General features: G+C 28.5%; 1 protein-coding gene across 41 annotated transcripts in view; it reads right to left on the minus strand.

The window, feature by feature from the left end:
• Window positions 1–1646: 1646 nt before the first annotated feature.
• The window catches only part of LOC107440643 (calcium-dependent secretion activator 2), a 50330-nt gene continuing 33598 nt past the window's right edge, over window positions 1647–18378 (minus strand). For 32 of the 41 annotated variants that reach the window (XM_087156387.1, XM_087156391.1, XM_087156374.1 and 29 more), the window contains 5 exons: window positions 8156–8268; window positions 7457–7555; window positions 6433–6591; window positions 4891–5046; window positions 1647–3092 (listed from right to left, as the gene is read on the minus strand). The gene's annotated coding sequence lies outside the window, so the exon portion shown is untranslated. The other 9 variants (XM_087156389.1, XM_087156394.1, XM_087156393.1 and 6 more) reach the window with 6 other exon arrangements.

The following is an 18378-nucleotide window of genomic DNA, read 5'->3' on the forward strand; positions in this document are numbered from 1 at the left end:
TTAATAAATGCATGTAATAAGTTCATTACTTACTTTTTTTCAATAAGAAACTTCACAGTTACAGTAAATATTAAAATTATGGCTGAAAATTTGGATAGTTGTTAGTTATTCGAATTTATCCTTATTATCACTTACTTGCGTGCATATAAAGTTATGTTTATCTCATTGTAAAGAGAACAAGGGGATGAAATAACTAATGGTTAGATAAGAATAAATGTATTTACTTTTAATACACATTTTTTCTATCTAAATTACTTATAAATCTTAAGATTTGAGCATCTTTTTATCAAAACTTCAGAAGTGCAGAGTTTGGTGATATTACTTTGACATGTTGGCGCGTTACAATGTTCGCGTTACAAAGTAGTATTTGTTTACTTTTCGTTACCAACTGTATGAAATGCTAGTTTGTTTTAAATTTCAACTAATAATGGAAATTTTTGTTAACAATTTGTTGAAATAAACAATACCTTTTCAGGTGAATATGTGATAATTTTTTCCTGAAAAAGTAATAAATAATAATAAATTATATAATTTGTTTTATTATTTCTGAAATAAATGGCATAATCATTATTGATTTTTATATTTTATTTAAGGTATTTATTATAACCTGAAGTCTTTTCTTTTTTTTCATTGACGTTAATTTTTTAACAGTTTCAGATGCTAGACAATGTTTTTTAAAAAATCTGTAATATCATGTGCTTTCCAATCTTAAAGTTTATATTATTGATATTTTAGTATATACTCTTAGAATAACAGAACCTTCAGAATAACACCAAATGAGTGAGTGGCGCCAATTTATGTGTATCATCTGGCAACCCCCTTGGACAAAAATATGACGGCAGCGCATGCGCTCTTGGATATTGTCATCACTCTTTTCAATACAGGCACTCTAATGTAATCCTATGTGACAAAACAATCACAAATGAGATAAATGTTTGGGGACATATTTCAATATTTTAAATTGTAGTCGAACTTTTAAAGAAATATAAGTCATAAAACGTTTTGCTAAGTAAAAATAAAAACTTTTTTTTTTTACAAGGAATTTGAATTTATATGGTTTTTCTTAGAAGAAAGATACAACATTAAAAATAATACGAGAAAAACCAAGACATTGATTACAGTAGAAATTATCATGATTAAAATAAATATATGTATAAAACTCTAAATTGCAAAAAAAAGATGAAAATTCAAGAATATTAAAGTAATTTTAAGTTTAGCGTTTTCCTATTCTTGTTTCGGTTCAACTTATATGGTTTTAAAAATAGAAAATGTTGTGCTTAAAAATTAAAATAAAATTATTCAGTCGATGGACAGAACTAGTATTTATATTTTGAAGAAATAATAATTGCGGTCGGAATAATTTTTATACATATTTCATTTCATATATTTACCTTTTTATTATTTAAAAGAAAAGAAACAGACAAGATGAGATATTTCGATTTTCTTGTATCACATGGTCCATTTTGGAAACCATAAAAACTTTATATAAATTTACACAATGAAATAAAAAAGATAACACATAATTATGAAATAACAAAGACAATTTCAGTATTAAAATGTTAAAAACTTAACACTTTTAATTCAGAAAAAAAAATTATTTGTTAAAAATACCAAATTATGAAAAGGTAAATTAGCACAAAATAATTACTTTAAAAATTATTTATTATTTTGATAAAAACAGAATAAATGAAATTACATAAAATATGCCTAAAACACTCATACAATAAATTAAATTTAACAAATTATCCCATTCTTAAAAAAAGTAATATATGAGGTGAATATGGAAGATGTAGAGGGGGAGGGGACAATTCCTACATCAAAATGCGTTATTATAAATTACATTTAATATTTTGGCTTTAACTTTGTTTTTTTCTCACGATGACGCAAGTTTTTTTTAAAGCTAGGTATGATGGACATAGTCATCATCTTCCTTTTATGCTTTTCAGAGCATAAATTAATTTTTTATAATTATCAAATAAAAATTAATTGCGGTTTACAAAAAAATTAATTGGGTTTATATAAAAAGCTGAGGAAGAAGATGAAGGAGGATTCCAAGAACAATATTACAATGGAAATAAAAAGAAGAATTACCCTAGCAAATATGTTTTAATGAAATTCAAAAATATATAATATCTGCTGTAATTCATAGAAAAACGAAAGTTTCATTACAGAAATCCCTTTTAAGATCAATTTTAACATATGCTTGTGAAACCTGGACTCTATCTTGAACGGATGAGGCTATATTGGGTAACTTTGAGAGAAAGGTCTTGAGAAGTATTTTTGAAGGAATCCAAAAAGAATGGCGTATGGCTTAAAAGATCAAATCTAGAGCACTCATATAATGAACCTGACATTATAAACTTTATTAAACGACAAAGAATAAAATGGGCATGCCACGTCATTAGAATGGACGAAGACCATACCACAAAAAAAGTTTTCAATGCCAGACCAGTTGGCACACAAAAAAGAGGCAAGCGAAATTTGAAATGGATTGATGGCCTAGGAAAAATTTCTTGAGAAGACCAAGGCCCACCCTGGGCTGTTGAGCCATTGATGATGATGAAGGAGGATTCATTTAAAAAGTGGGGACATTTGAAGAACAGGAAAGGGTGATGGCAGAAATAAAAAAAAGTTCAATGTAGAATATGAGGGAATAATAAAATCAGGTGAGAAGGTGTAGGTGAGATGTATCTGGAAGATGAGAAGAAAGTACATCCGAAGATATGTTATAATACATAACATTTAAAATTTCGGCTTTTATTTTCTCTCTATGCCTAAGTCTTTTGAGTATTAAAGACAGGCCTTTGTCTTCTTTTTTCGCTTTTAAGAGTTCTTATACAGCCCTTTCAAATGAGTCCATCTCCTGCTTACTTTTTTCCCCTCATTTCTGATGAGTCATCATTTCTTTCACCATTGGGAATGTTGGACATTGTTTCCGACTCTAAAACTGTTGGCCTCAGAAGAAGCAGATCCAATAAGTTTTTTCTTTCTATGTCTGCCACCATGGATCTATGTCTGCCACAACGGAATGAATCTCCGTTTGGTCCCGAAGGAATTCCTTAAGCAATTCCACCTTTTCTGAATTTCCATACCTGTAAGAACTACGAAAAATATATTTCAACAAAAATAAGCACCTCTTAAGTACTTTGTAAGTACATTAACAAAATACAAAGTAATTTTCAAAGATTTTCCATGATCATGATAAAACAACTAGTTCCTGACAAAGAATTCTTTTCTAGATTATATTAGCTACCATAAAAAGATTTTTTTAGTCCGATATCAGAGTGTGGAAACTGAAAATATCTGCACATGACAACGCAATAATCTCGCCGAATTCAGCTCAGCAGTAGTGGACTCGCAAGTATTTCATCAAGAGTATGTATATTGATTGGACGTTACGGACTGACAGTTGGCTGAAATGGATTGAGGCTGAATGAATTATAAAAACGTTGAATAATGTGAAAAATTGTATAATATAAAATTGTTTACATTATTTTCATATTGAAAGAAATTAATTGTAGGTAGGTATCAGTTATTTATACATACAACATTGAATATATCAATATCATGAAAATTCTTGCTAACAACAGGAGGTTCATTCAGTACCAGAATACAGAAAAAACTTGCCCTAATATTGACAAAACACATACATTTCAAAATTATGATAGCTATAAATCTGTTTGTAAAATTAATAATGTTATTTATGTGTTACGCTGTTGTTTTTGGAATGTGAGATAGGTTGGACAAACTCCAGGGTATCTGCTACATTTTAGATTTTCAAATCCATGACCAATTCCAAGAATTTTTCATGACTTAACAAAGTCACTATTTCCCCCGACAAAAACACAATAATAAATTTTAAAAAAAAACATTATAATAACATTAATTGAAATCATAAATTTTAAATTTAAAAATCGGAGTAAAGAAAGAGTTGAAGCAATAAAATAGCAGAAAAAATACAAAAGCAAATACTTTTTTTTCTTTTTATCGCTAGAATTATATTCTAAAGACACTTTTCTTGTTCATCAGAAAGGAAAGAAACACTCCTGATTTTTCTGTTCTCATTTCGAAATTTAAAAAAATTCACCAATGACTGGCTTGCTTCAGCTAGATTTTTAAACTGATAAAATAAAAAAATTAAATAATAATAAATATTTTGAAATCACAGAAGTTTAAAAGATAATTCATTCCAAAAATTATGTTTTTTCCTTCTTTTTTTAAAAAAGCATCATAATTTTTAAAGAACATGATAAAAACATTTTATGTTTTAATAAAATATGACTGTGAGTGGGGATTTTGTTAGAAATTCAGATATTTAGAGCACCATGAAATTGGGGGGATTCCATTTTAAAAATTAGATTTTTCGGCAACGTAAATTCATGACTTTCCATGATATTTTTTTAAAAAAATAGTTAAAATCATGACAAATTTTGTTTAATACCGAAATTCATGATTCTCCATGACTTTCCAGGCGCACAGATACCCTGTAACTCTCTTAATCAATTAGAATTAATAAGCAACGTTCAGATATAAACTAAGGAAATTATCAATAACTTAAGAATTGAATCATATTAACGAATCATATATTTTTTTCCAGTTTCTCTACAGAATTACAGTATACTCGGATTTCCTAACAACAAAATTATATAACTAATAGAATAATTGTATATAATTAGAATAATTAATAATTTAAATCATGAACAATTACTTTACAGATGAGCAAGATTAATTAAATATTAAATATTTTTAATAGTAAAATTCACAGAATATTAACTAATATGATGAAAACTAGTTTGTGCTGCAAAAAACAGATCTGATCGAATACATAAAGAGCAAATACAGAGGGTGTTAATTTTACAGTGAGAGAAATAAACAATAAAATATATTAACCTGTTAATACAAGACACCAACATATCACATGCTATGAGTTTTAATCTTTGTTTCAAATGTTTGGCAAAAACTTCATCAGGCCAATACAAGTCCCGGATGAAAGACTGTAATGCATCTAGTTTCCATAAAAGATCTTCAGAAGTAATGCATCCATACCTACAAGACAAAGATGAAAATGCAATACCACAAATCAATGAAATAACTATTACTACAACACAACATTTGAATTTATTAATCAGGGGTATGTCTAGGTTTTTTTAGAGGTATTTTGTGAAAATTCAGATTTAATTAGTGAAAAATTATGATAAAAAATCAACACAAAAATATGGTAAAGAAAGAAAATATTTCTAAAAATTGTCACTACAAATAAAAATCATTTCACTCATAAATTTCTATATATTTTTCCACATATATTCAAAAATAATTTTACTATTGGAAAATTTTGGGCTTAAAATTGCATTCAAATTTAAAAATCCATAAAAATCATTGTCCATAACTAAATTTAAACTTGAATTTAATAAAAACATGCATTTAACAATACTAGCACAAAAAGTTATTTTCATTATGAGAAAATGTTTGACTAGGTCAAGCAGAAAAAAGTTTCCCAGAGAAAAGATGTTTCATAAAAAATAAAAGTATGGTAGAATAAATTTACAATAGTGATTAAGGTTATGTTCGGATGTTTAGAATAATGTTTGAATTTCAACTTCCTGTACAGTTTATACAGGGAGAGCTTTGTTGTTTAATTTTAAAAAAAGCTCAGCAAAAAAAAAGCTCGCTTTCATATGGCGTAAGAGACTGGTTAGGCATACCACATTGTACTATCTGACCAAACACATGCTATCCTTTCATAAAAGACAGCTGAAAGAAAAGCTCTTCTTTTTCATAGATTGCAACGAGAACGGGGTTTGCATGAGAGCTTGCTTTTTTAAAAGTATTTTGTGAAAATAACGTTAAGTTGAATTTGTGAAGGTACTGCTAAAGCATACTAAATTCATTCAGGACAGACCCCCGATAAAAGAGATCAATTGCACACAACATTAACTTTCAGAATACATATGTAAGATTCAGGTTTCTTCCGTACAATGCTATTGCAGAAGATTTTAATTTGAGAAAAAAAAAAGAACAACCAATTTCAATACATTCTAGAAGTAAATGATTGATTTGTTTTGCCAAGCTGATATACATTGCTGAGTTTTGAGAAGTCACTCTCTCCAGACTAACATTATTTTCCTGAGTCCTCTTTTAAAAAGAAGATTACCCCCACAAGAATTATAGCTGTTATAGAATTCAATGAACGGATACCAACGGAACTAGTTGATTCATTGCTGTTTTGTGAAAAGCTGGGAGAGTTGTATTAAGATCACCATGCTATGGAGTGCTTATTATGAGAGCTGTATTAAAATCACGGTTGTGGTCGCTCCTGTATTGCCTTTAGCAGTCAATTGTATATGTTGTACATGATCGAGACCGAGCAGCAACAGTGCAAGGAGGTGGATCATATCGCAATCACAAATAGCAAGTCAACTATGGAATACAAACCATCCATTGAAGTAGGCGTGTTCAGATTGAAGCGGGAGTTACTGCCAAGATAGGCATGCTCTTATCAAAGTGGGACTTTCTGTCAAGGTAGGCACATTCACATCACGTCCGGGTCACCAATGTGGAGAATGAGTTGTTATTGACTATGTCAACCTTCATCTATGAAAAGGAATAGAATTGAGTTAACATGTCTCATATACTAGTGAGTTGGAATTGTTTATTTATAGTGGTAGATACACCACAGAGTCAAACAAAACATTTTTGTTTAATAGATTCATTATTAATGTCAGAAACACAATGAGAATTAGTTTTAAAAAATATATTATCTTAATGCTTTAAGAAATATAATTTGAATAAAAGAAAGTGCTGTTTAATAGAAAGTGGTATTATTATTAATTAGAATTATATTTATTAAAATTTGTTTAAAAAAATGATATAATTTTTTTAAATTGAATTTATAATAGTTCTTTATTTTAATATTATGGGTGATATTCTAGCATTTTGTTGAGGGAAGCGCACAATTATTTCCTTCATATTTTGTAAATAATCATCACAATAAAAAAATTAAAAACCATGAAATCCGTAGTAGTAATTGCAAAAAAAAAAAAAAAAAAGGAAAAACAAAAAAAAAAAAAAAGAAATTCAGCATTGAAATTACGCGAATTCTCCACAAATTTGTTTTTAGCTCCCAGATTAGGTTATCGTAATAAATATCATAAAAAAAGCAGTTTTTAAAAACAACAGAAAAGTCAATAGCGATAACTGCCAAAAATTCAGTAGAATTATTGCCTTGAAAAGTAAATACTCAACTGCATGATTTGAATTTTTTCCATATCTTTTGAAATATATCAGGATATTCAAAAACCATGTGAGAATCAATAACTGCCGAAACAAAACTTCGATTTACGATACGATCAGCATAAATTGAGAGCATCAAAAAGTGATTATCTAAATGCATGAGTCAAACATAACATGCAAATTTCAGCACAAAAGTAAAGTAAAGAAGAAAACTACATTTTTTTACTTTTCAAAAGAAAATTCTTTCTGATAAAACAGTGGTGTCAACAATGTCGCTGCGATTCTGCCACTGGGTGTACAGTGAGTGGAAACCTTTCAAATTTAGCTAAAAAGATTACGCAAGAATAGAAACAAGTGGAGTATATGAGATAATATATTTCATGTAATTAAAAAATATTTAAATAATACATATTTTAATTATTTAAAATTCCCACTAAATTAGGTAGTAAAATAAATACCCCTTTAATTCCCATTGTTCTTTTTCGCAGCTTTTATGAAGAGCAATAGATGATTCCATTAGATCCAGATAACGGGCAACTTGGGGAGCAAATTTAAGTTCTTGATGGAACCTCCCTCCGCATAAGTTTTCGGAAGAAAAGCGGTGCTTAAGCGAAAAATGCACATAATATACTAATAAGCAAGATTAGGATGTTGGTGGGTGGGTGGATTATTCAAGCCATTTTTTAGATTTTGTTCATTTTATAATAATTTCTTTATGTATTGTAAATAATATTACCTTTAAGAACATTTTCATAGTAAGTTTTTTATTTGTGACTAGAGTAAATATTGCATTAAATCTTGTTATTATTTTAAATATTCTCCAATAACAAATTTTGATGCTGAACAGAGGCATTCTTTCAATTTTAAGAAAGTTAACTATTGAATTTTAACATATAAAAACATGGCTAAAAATATAATTCATTACCATCTTCACTGGAAAACAATCCCATGTATTTGGAGGCTGTTCAGCTAAAAGTGTGTCCATATCAACAGCTAACAACGACCAGAAGATTTCCGAGTGTTCAACCATGCAAAAGCCTGTAAAATTTATTTAACATTTATTATCCTTTGCTGATGCAAACAATTTTAATAGCTATCCTTATCATACCTAAAGAATATTTCTACCATTAAAAATTATACAGAAAAAAGTTATTTCACTAAATAACAAGATAAATCTAAAAATTTTGTGAATGGCATTTACGAATATTTCAAAAGTAACAAGAGTAAAAAATGCAATTCTATGCATACACATGAGATGGCTGATAGAAAGGAGAGTAAGAAGAAGTTTTGTTTGAGCAGTGAAACATATCTACTATTCTAAGTGTATGTCTAAGAAATGCATTACATGTAGACCTAGAATCCATATTCAATTGGTTTAACCTTTAAACATTTCAGAGAAGGAAAGGAAACCATACTGATGACAAGTCATATTAGGGGGGACCATAAAGAGATGTGGCGATTCCAGGTATGCTGTTGATCACTTATAAACATTGAAAGATTCTGGAATTAAGTAACAATAAGGAACAGTGGTAGTAGATCATTCACAGAGGTTTCAGCAAATGAATAATACTTTCTCATTTTATCCCGCACTCATTGAAGACAAATAACATTTAATATAGAAAAGGTCCTTGAGGACTCCCTGAAGACAAGTTACATCATCTCTAGATTTAATGTAAAAAAGTCTTTTGAGGACTCATTTAAGGACAGTAACACCAATTCATTGCAAAAAGAGCCTTCACTGTCTCAGTTTGTGCAAAGTGTTTCGTGACTAACTGATTTTGTCTGGAGCATTATCACCAAACTTTTTAAATGCACTTTCTATTACTTTTATGTGTATTCATTGAGTCAACTTAATTAAAATTGAATCCCTAACATCGCATTAATAATTAAACTGATTCAAATACTTATCAGAAACATTAAATCAAAGAGCAAAGCAAGTTCAAGCTTTTTATAAGGTTCCATAAGCGAAGTGCTGATTATATAAATGAATAAAGTTAATCAAATATAAAACTGTTATGCAGTGCACAATTTAATTTTGAAACGCTACATTAATTGCTGAAAATTGAATTTAATTTTTAGCAGTCACTAATTGACTGGTCACCAAATTGAATTGTGAAGGAAAAAGTATGGGCATGTTTTGTTTTCAGATAGTGAAAATGCTGCATTATAATCATTCTGCAATTTTTTTTCTGAATCTTTAAAATGTTTTTGATTATATTATAAGATTTCAAGAGAAAAAATATCAATCTGTTATAGAAACAAATACGATTTATTGTGCTTCTGGTCAACTTCTTGATTGATAAAAAACTAAAAGAAATAGAAACATTTTATACGACAAAAAGTCTGCAAATATGAAAAAAAAAATTCTGAACAAGAAAATTTTCTGAAAATTCTGAAATTTTCAGAAAAAAATTTCTGAAAATTCTATAACAGGCCAATAAGCTTTTTCAGCAAACATTCAATTTGTTTCACTTTTAAATGTACACAACTTTTATTGACTCTATACTATTTGCAAAACTTTTCACCTTGACCTCTATTAACAATTTTCAAAGTGCATTGAGTGCACTAGTGGGTAAGATAAAATTTAAAGCAAGCAATTTTTAGCAATTTAGAAGCTGTTTTGGTACAAATAGTTTCAAAAACCGAACAAAAACATTCACACATTTTTTTTTCAAATCTGGTAGAAGACAGCTTAAACTAACTTAAGAGAGAATAAGTCCGGAAACATTTTCCATAATATTGAGAAAAAACATCTTCTAAGATACCAAATAAAAAAAACAGAAGTTTCATATTTTCTACAAAATTCAAAACTTTCTTGAAAAAGTAAAAAAAAAAAATCTAATGTAGACAACTCTCTAAAATTATTATTATTCATACTGCTCTTTGAAGAATTAAGATTTGTAGAAGAAGAGAAAAACTTTAAAAATGAATTATAACCATAAATATTACCGAAGAAATATTAAAACCAGATTAAAAAAACATTAATTTTTAAAAATGAGATATTTGCAATAAAAGATTACAAAAGAAAAAAAAAACATCACTATAAACAATTCTTCAAAATGTAGCAAACAGTAAAACTATCAAAACAGTAAAACTTTATATACTATATTTAAACAAGAAAATAATATTTAAAAAAGGTTTATTCTTTATATTTAGAAATACTGAAAACTATTCCAAATGTACTTTTTTAAGTTCATAAGAAAAAATCAGTAATGCACAGATCTATTTCAGAAACTCTGCAGAATATTTTTTTAGCTTTTTTGGAAAAAAATGTGACAGATATTAAAATTTAAGTAAACAAATCATGGTCATAAAACTGTCACCACTTTAAGAAAGCCAAATTGTTCAGTTGAATTGTTTATGAATTTGTTTAAATATTTTTCCAAATTTCACGGATATTTCAGTTACTCTACATTAAGTTTATACAATAAAATAAATTTTAATATATGTCTTCATACAGATGCTAAAATGTTTCTAACGATGTAAAAAAAGTATAAAGTAAAACAGTGTGAGTGGAGAGAAAAGCATCACATATTTCAACAATGGTTCCCAACTTTTGCTCTGAAGTCTTATTAAAACATTCTTTTAAAAATTAAGAAAAAATTTTTATGGAATATTTTTCTCCACTGAAAATAGCTAAATTTGGTAATTACTAATGACAATAAGAAAACACTAGTAAAAGTGGTATAAAATTTTAAAATAGACCCTTTTTAAATTTGTTTTCTTAAGAACTATAGTACCTTTAAAATTGACCAACATAAAATTTATACAATAAATGTTATGTTACTTGTTTCAGGACAAAAAATGACTAAAATTTAAAATTTCGAAAAAATTTGTTTGCAATTAATACACTTAAAAGAATGGAAAAAACATGCACTCCTCAAATCAATTGAAAATATCAATATATATTTTTAGAATAAATAATAAATATAATAAATTAAAAATCATAATATTAAGTACAATAAATTAAAAAGTATAATAAATTACAGGTTTAATGATTTTTTTCTATACAAAAATTAGTCAAATAGTAGTAGTTGTTAATTAGTCAAATATCTTCGATTCTGTTCAAGGTTGGCAAGTTTCTGCCGAAGTGGTTAAAACCGGCATGGCAGAAACCCTTTTCTGCCACATTTGTGGTAGAAACTGGCAGAAATTCAGAAAATGACATAAAAGTAAGTACTGAGATTGACATACAATGGATAATGCATAGAAAAAACAATTAAATGTTAAACAAAGTACAATTTATTTTCAAAATTATCACCATTCGAAATCAAATATTACATTGTTTTCACTCTGCAGTAATGTATAACAAAAGACAAGTTTTGATGCAGTTTCTAAACCTAAACAATTTCTCAATTTGCCTATGCACGAACGAGAAATTTGAGAAGATTCTCTCAAGTTCAGCAGAACTAGCAGGCATGGCCATCAAAGAACAAGCAAGATTTGTGAAACTTTCATCTATTGCATATTTTTTAAAACTAGATCACCATGTCGCAGCTGGGGTAGTCGTCGAAACTTGACAGGAAAAATAAGTTTCAGGAAATGGGTCCGATTTGTTTTATAAAAATATTTGATATACTGCACTCTTTATGAGTTACATTTTTCAGTTTACTTAAACAAAATGCCATTAAGCAATTACTAGAACTAATATAGACGTATTTTTAGTTTCTGCCAGTTTTTACCGGTTATAACCAGTTTCTCCCAGCAAAAAGCCAACCCTGATTCTGTTTGACGTTTTACCATCTTAGTAGTAATTTCATGATCCCAAAGCCAACAGAGCTTAGGGTCCTTATCATAAAAAAAAAACTCAACTTTTCAAAATAAATGATATTCTGATGATATAAGGTGGCAGATGTATGGGAGATTTAAAATCGCAAAGCAATCCTGTTTAATACAATAATGCAAGGCCTCACACATTTTCATCAATACGTACAAAATTATAGCTGCTTGGTTGGTAGGTAATGTCGCATCCTCCATATAGCCCTGATTTTGCACTATCATTTAATATTTATATCATTTATCATATCTTTATCACCATTTTTACAAACTTTTTAAAAATTTAGTAATACAAATTACCTTAAATCACATAAAATTTTGATAAAATTACCATTCTATTTAGTAATGACATTTCTAGTTTAAAAAAATAAAGTTTTGCTGATAAGGACCTGAAGTTATATGACCATGAAAAGATTAAATACAACAAGATGGTGAAAATCAAAAAGTATGAAAGATTCTATTTTTTACATAGAAAGAGTTTATTTCACTCTAAAACACCGAAATTATTTTTCAGCCAACCCAATAGTAAAATAGTAGTTTTAAGGGGTTTCAAGAATTTTTGCTGAGTCTTTTTTTTTTTAAATGTGGCCCGCTAGAATCCAGGTATTATAAAAAAAGTTGTGCCATAATTTAAAAACTTTATATGTCATAAAATGTGCTTCATATAAGAAAACGATAAAAACCTGCTTCAAATCAATAAAAGGTCTATTAAAAAGCTTATATCATTTTTTTAAACTCTAAAATAATTTTAATACATTAAGTACAGTCTTTATTTAACTTAATATTAAAAATTATAACTTAAGTTTAAATTAGTTTATGAGATGAGAAATTACAAAAATAATAGAATCTTCTAAAGAAAAGTTATATTAAAACCACAAAATTTAAGAACAATTTTTTAAAACTGCAGCAATTTATTCAACTAATTTTATTATAATATTTCAACAAAATCCAGGCAATATGAAAAAAGTTTGTCAGATGTTTAGGATGTTTCACGTTTTAGGGGGTAACAAATGTGCTACTTGCCTCTTCTGTCTTTCCTTTAAGTGAAGTTTCTTTCATTGTATTTATACTTCTTATATTTTAAAGTAAAAAATTAATTTGACTAAAAATATTAATTTGATTATAAATTATACATTATAAATTTATTTGATTAAAATCAATTCGTTTTTCATGAAAAAAATAACAGGGGTAGCACCAAAGTTTTTTAAAATTTTAGGGTAATTTTAGGAACTTTTTTCAAAAAATTTTAGGTAAATTTTAGGGGTAATATACGATTTTGCTAGGTTAAAAACAGATCACACGGTAATTTATTACATAACAGAAGATTATTACAATTCATCCACACATATCATATATAATTGCAAGTCATAAAATAAAGCTCTGAAATTTATTAAGTCAAGAATGAAATCTCTAAAGTGTAAAAATGAAATTTCAACTTTACATATTACCTATCAGAAATTAAGTGCATAATTCAGGAACAGGCAAAAGTGAGAATAAATCAAGACAAAAATTAAATTATCACCAACTTGGATTTTTATTTAATTTTTACCTTCTTAATCAAAACTTTATTATTACCCTTTACCTTACTTTATTAAGAAAAACTATTGTGTGATAATATTAGATTTCAAATCAGCAATTTATATTAGAAGTTAGAGAAAAACAAATTAATCATGATCATTTTTCTAACATATTCTTGATATGATTTGTGAAATTCTTTTACTGCCCTCAATAGTGTTGTGGTGATCTTCAACATTCCTCCATAATTTCAAATGGTATCTTTGATTAGTCTAAGAGACATAATAGTATTCTCATGGTGACTCACATTAAGCATTGCTTCATTTATCGAAAAACCTCTCTCAGGATCAGAATTCCCATGTGACAAAATTAAAACAGTTTTAATTAATGTAGTTAAATTCTTATATTTTAGATTATTGCTTTTTTATTTATATTTAGCCTATAACTCTAATTTTTTAGGAACACCAACAAAATTTTATCAGATTTTTAGGAATTTTAGGGTTTGCACATAGTTTTAGGAATTTTAGGGGGAATGCGACCCCTGTGCTTGTCACAGTATTTATTTAGGTTTACATATACCATTTGGGGGTGCTCTTTGGGGCTGGTTAAAATAAATTTTTTATCTATAACATAATTATAAAACTGTATTTTATTAAAATTAACTATAAACATATTTTAACCTATTTTGTTCAAATTAGCTTCCTATTTTGTTCACATTAGTTAAATATTTAAGGTTGAATAAGTAAACAAAGAATGAATACTTCAGAATCAGAATCTTCAATGGATTCCTCTTCCTCGTCTGAACTTCCAAGTTCATCTTCAAAATTTATCATCACCACATCAGTGGCCTCATCCAAAACTTCTTCATCTGGAGGATTGTGTTCTCCCTGTAATCAGAGTATTTATGAAAAATTACAAAATCAAATCCCAAGTTTGGAATGCTTTTAAATTGAAAAGATCTTGACTCTGTAAAATTAATATTCCATACACTATAAAAACTTTGCAGTGGGCCCATATTCAAGAAGTCGTGGGTTTAATCCCCGGCGGTGGAACTTCCCCGTGTACTAAATGGTAACTGATGCATGTTAAGTCAATTGAGTCATAAAGTCCTCCATGTACCCATAACAAATCACACCTGTGGGGGTAATAATCCAGGAGTTTCCTTGTCTTCCAGATTGGTTCAAAATCACATGGCCTATGAGTTGAACATTAGTAGTCGTAAACCCACAATTGGGTCGGCTGTTCAACGATGGTTATAATATAAAAAATAAATTAAAGTCGTCACTTTTTTAAGCGCTCAATTTTACGCTGATTTCATTGTAAATCTATATTGTTTCCCGATCGCTTCTTCAAACTGCTACGAATTTTCAAATGGTTTCAAAATATCCACGATATTACGATATACGATTTCCAATGTTGAGTAATCACTTTTTAACCCTATTTATGCATGCCAATTTTACCATGGGTATTTATAACTAGCAATTTCTATTTGGTTTTCAAATTCCTCGCTATTTTAAAATTCCCATATTATTTATCAACCATTTTTTTTGGGAGATTTTGTGATGCATTCCCTCGTAGTTTTAAAATTTTTTATTTGGAGATGTGAATTTTAAATCATGCATAATTACTTAATGACGCACTATATCAGTGCTACGTTCATCGCAAGCGTAAGGGATTTTTCGTTTTAAGTATTACAATGCTTTTCCACGGAATTTTGATGATCTCGCTAGTTTAACTACGATGTTATTACAATACGCGAGTTTCTTATGATGCATTTAAATAATGAATTTATTTGTGCATATTTCAAAGTAAACTTAAAAGTTACTTTTCCATTGTTCTATTGTCAGTTAGTGCTACACATTAGTAACTGTTATTTAGAATCCTGATATTATAATATGACATTATTGCAATTTGAAAATTGTCGGGAAAAATCGAATTTTTAAACCAATTACTGTTTGTAATTTATTTTGATTTAAACTTTTGTAGCTTAGGTTTTTTTTCCTCTTTCAGAAGAAAACGAAAAAGCAAGTGCTTTTTATTTAAAATTTATAAGCCCCAAATAACTCAAAAATCATATATAAGGGCTTAAATATAATGCTATATAATTATCGAATCTTATTTTGTACTATATTGGTTACATTTTAATTTTTAGTTTTGTAAAATTTATAGGTTTGAAACGAATAAATTTTCGTTGCCCTTTTTGTACAAATAAGCCCTTAAAAACACCTCCTTTTTATTCATATTTCATTTTGAAAAATAATAATTCACTGTTTTAATCATAATCAAACACTAGTAAAATTATATTTGTTTATAGTAGGTTTAATACTAGGTAGGTTTTACTAATATTAGTTTTGTTAAAATTATTCTTAACTAATTAACATTTTTATAAGTATTATTTTCCGAGGGAATATTAATAAAGTGATTATTTCTTACGTGATTATTTCTTACACAAATACCTTTTTTTTTAAAATCAAATGCACCATTAAATTTCATTTTCTTATAATTTTCAGCTTAAACTAAAGAAAAAAGATCTAAGTTATTTATCAATCAATAATTTGTTGTATTAGTTATTTATTTATTATTTTTTCTTTTAAAAAATATGCCCAGACATTTTATTTTAGCATGCCTTTAACCATTTGTCGAAACTACTATTTTTTTCCTTCTTACAGGGTGGCCACTCTCCAGATCAAAAAAAATTCCCTGAGTTTTCCAGACTTTCCAGAGTAAATTTCTAAAATTCCAGATACCACAACGCAACATTAACGAGACTTCATAAATTTATTAGCTATACAACAATATACAGTAAATAAAATATATATATATATATATATATATATATATATATATATATACAGCTGTGTTGCTTTTAAAATGTGTTGTATGAATTTCTTTTACAAATGTGGATACACATTTACAAGATTTGATGACACATTAAAATGAGAAAAAAGTGTAAATGTTCTCTGATAAAACAGGTGTAAAAAGTTAGGCATTTCTAGCACCAAAAAATATATATTAATACACATATTTCGGCTAAAAATATAGATTATTGAAATAGCAGCCATAAAATTTACAAATAAAAAAATAACTGCTGTATACTCAACCATAAAAATAAACTTAAAAATTAATAATAGTTTATAAAAATTATAAAAATAAAAATCTACATTTCAAGGAATTTTAGAAACTTTATTTTGTATAAAATAAAAAGTTTTTATATAAATAGCTTAGTACACAAATTGATCAACTCCATCAAACTAAAAATTTAGAATTGAGATCAAAATTACTTGTGAAATAAATTATCAATAAATGAAAAGCCAAAAATATTTAGTCATATAATGTTGTTCATTTATATTATCTGGGAAACTTATTTTAAATATAAATATAAAAAATATACTACCTATATATACAAGGTCCGGCTATTAATTTCCAGGACTGACGTAACTGTAGGAGAAAGAAAAGCCGGAAGATGGCGCTAATGATTGCATATTGAAGAGTGTTCTCTTGCGCATGTGCAGTGCAATCGGCGCCATTCTGAAGTGAATGGTTCTCGTGGAAACGCGCATTAAAACGGAGCTCTTAAATTCCTGTTGTCGAAGTGAAATGGAGCAAAGAATTAACATTAAATTTTGCTTCAAATTGGGCAAGACAGCTGCAGAAACCTACAAATTGTTAAAACAAGTTTACGGCAAGGAAGCATTATCTCGCTCAAGAACTTTTGAATGGTTTAAACGCTTTCGAACGCGAAAGCGTGGAAGATGTTTCGAACGCGAAAGCGTGGAAGATGATCCGCACACAGTTCGTACGCAAGCCGAAAGCAATTGAAAAAGTTCGCGTCCATGCATTGCGTTTGCCTGTGAGGCGATTCTTAGCTCAGCAAGGTGTCGTTGAGTCGCAGCATCCACCATACTCGCCAGACCTAGCACATACTTTTTCCTGTTTCTTAAGCAGAAAAATTCACTGTAACGTTACAGTTACAGAAAACTGTAACGTTACAGTTTTCGTGAAGGCTTTGACATCCTGAAATCTTGTTCCCTTCAGTGAATTTTTCAGCTTAAGAAACAGGAAAAAGTATGTGCTAGGTCTGGCGAGTATGGTGGATGCTGCGACTCAACGACACCTTGGTGAGCTAAGAATCGCCTCACAGGCAAACGCAATGCATGGACGCGAACTTTTTCAATTGCTTTCGGCTTGCGTACGAACTGTGTGCGGATCATCTTCCACGCTTTCGCGTTCGAAAGCGTTTAAACCATTCAAAAGTTCTTGAGCGAGATAATGCTTCCTTGCTGTAAACTTGTTTTAACAATTTGTAGGTTTCTGCAGCTGTCTTGCCCAATTTGAAGCAAAATTTAATGTTAATTCTTTGCTCCATTTCACTTCGACAACAGGAATTTAAGAGCTCCGTTTTAATGCGCTTTTCCACGAGAACCATTCACTTCAGAATGGCGCCGATTGCACTGCACATGCGCAAGAGAACACTCTTCAATATGCAATCATTAGCGCCATCTTCCGGCTTTTCTTTCTCCTACAGTTACGTCAGTCCTGGAAATTAATAGCCGGACCTTGTATATTAATATATTCTTTGATACTTAAGTTTGAGATGTTTTAAAAAGTGGAGTTAATCAAATTATACAGTATAAATAGCTCAATAAGTGAATAATTGAAAGCTTTTAAAAATTAATTTCTTATAGCTTTTAATTGTTCATCAATTAAAGAAGTTTCTAAATAAAAATCAGCCGTTAATTTTTGTTTTTTAGCATGCAATTCTTTTTTTAATTTTTCATTTTGCCTCTTTTCTAACATAACTTTCTTTTTTTCTTCTGCTGCCTCCCTCCTTTTTTCTAATACTTCATTATAACGTGG

This window comes from Parasteatoda tepidariorum, unplaced genomic scaffold (assembly GCF_982258835.1).
Source record: "Parasteatoda tepidariorum strain Cologne lab strain unplaced genomic scaffold, Ptep-v5.0 scaffold_34, whole genome shotgun sequence".
Lineage (NCBI taxonomy): Eukaryota > Metazoa > Arthropoda > Arachnida > Araneae > Theridiidae > Parasteatoda > Parasteatoda tepidariorum.